General features: G+C 55.8%; 1 pseudogene; it reads right to left on the bottom strand.

Annotated features, from left to right (window-relative positions):
- Positions 1 to 762: 762 nt before the first annotated feature.
- LOC133077300 (EF-hand domain-containing protein D1-like) lies at positions 763 to 1,445 on the bottom strand (annotated as a pseudogene).
- Between the last annotated feature and the right edge of the window lie 226 nt (positions 1,446 to 1,671).

Genomic DNA, 1,671 nt, shown 5'->3' with positions numbered 1-1,671 from the left:
AATCATTCTTACAGTTAAGTAGCACAGTATTTAGGGGTAGGGAAAAAAGGCTGAAGTGGGAAGAAGAATGAAAAGGATAGATCTAGGGGGAATGCTAAGAGGACAGGAGAAAGGTGATGGGAAGGAACAGAATCTCCATCTTTTCACCATTTTGTGTCATCTCAGCAGCATGCCATGCCCCCTATTGGAGAGGGGACAGGCAGTGGTGGAGCCTGGCCTGCCTTAAACCTCACCATCATCAAAGGACAGAAGATGCAAAAGCACCTGGCAGGATCAGGCTAAGAATGAGAACAGGGAAGTTGGATGGGAAACAAAGGAGAGAGGGCCATGACAGGAAGAGGCACAGAAAAGGATTACCCAACATTACCATCATAGGCCTCCAGGGACTGTCTCCTCTGAGGACCACCAAAGAAAGAAGTATCTGTGCAAATTAACACAGCAGACCACTCTTTGATGTGGAGGGGGAAAGATAAAAGGAAGAAGTAAAGGTTGCCAAGTAGAGGCACATTCCGGCTACAGAGAAGGGCAGAGGAAGGCGCGCAGGAGAGGGACTTGAGGGGGGCCGTTGTACCTTCTGGGAGGGGCTCCCAAATGAAGGCGAGAGCCGCCCCCCGCCACCCCGATGAGGTTAAGGAGTTTGCACTGGGTGGTGGTTGTGGAGGCTTGTTGGGGCAAAGGGTCAGTGGGGACGAGGATGCCCGGCCAGCTCTCCCCGGGGCATCTGTGAGGCACAACTGTGGACAGAGGTCCAGCTCAGCCCAACTATGTACTGAAAGTGGCCTTGAGTTCCCGGAAGGCTGCCTGGTGGAGCTTCCTCTTGTCTTCCAGCCGCTTCCGCTCATCTTGCTCCGCTTTTAGCTCCGCTTCAGACTTACTGACAGAGGACAAGGCTTGGACCTTGGCTTCAAAGAAGTCCTTGGCACCTTTGACGCCCTCCAGGGCAACATCGATCTCCGAAAGCTTCGCCAGTGCCCTCAGCCCACTGTCCTCCCGTCGTTCCCCTGCTGCGGCGTTGTGGAATATGAGCAGGAACTCAGGGAAGCTGAGTTTGCCGTCAAAGTCCTCGTGCACCTCCTTGATCAGGTGGGTCTGGGAGCCCCCAGCTTCTCCATCACCGGCTTCAGCTCCATCAGGTCGATGAAGCCATCCCTTCCGGCATCGTAAAGCTTGAACATGCTCTCCAGGTCCTTGATGAGGCGGTGGCTGAACTCCGGGAACTCGGAGTAGGGGTGGAAGACCTTGCAGCGGCGGGGTCGCGCCGCGCCCTCGTTGACGTCCAACCGTGCGCTCAGCTCGGCGTGGGCTCTGGCCGTGGGCGCCCAGGCAGAGGGCTGCGGCTGGGGCTCGGGGACTGGGGCGGCTCGGGGCGCAGGCTGGAGCCCGCCGTCCACCTCCTCCCCCTTCAGTCACTGCTGCAGCTTGCTCGCTGGCTCCTCGCTGGCCATGGCCACGGTGGGTGCGGGGACGCGGGGACAGGGCAGACAGCGCGCTCTTCGCCAACTAGCGACTCTGTGACACCTCCAAAAGTTCTTGATTTTATTGTAATTGCATGTGTCAGTCTTTTCCTCTGTGGTTTGCATTTTTTCTGTTTGTTTAAGGAATCCTTCCCTATCCTAAGGTCATAAATAGTAAACACCATTTACTGAGTACTTTCTGTGTTTCAGTACTCTT

This window comes from Eubalaena glacialis, chromosome 17 (assembly GCF_028564815.1).
Source record: "Eubalaena glacialis isolate mEubGla1 chromosome 17, mEubGla1.1.hap2.+ XY, whole genome shotgun sequence".
Classification (NCBI taxonomy): domain Eukaryota; kingdom Metazoa; phylum Chordata; class Mammalia; order Artiodactyla; family Balaenidae; genus Eubalaena; species Eubalaena glacialis.
Note: the sequence above shows the minus strand (reverse complement) of the source record. Positions and strands in the feature narration are given on the sequence as shown.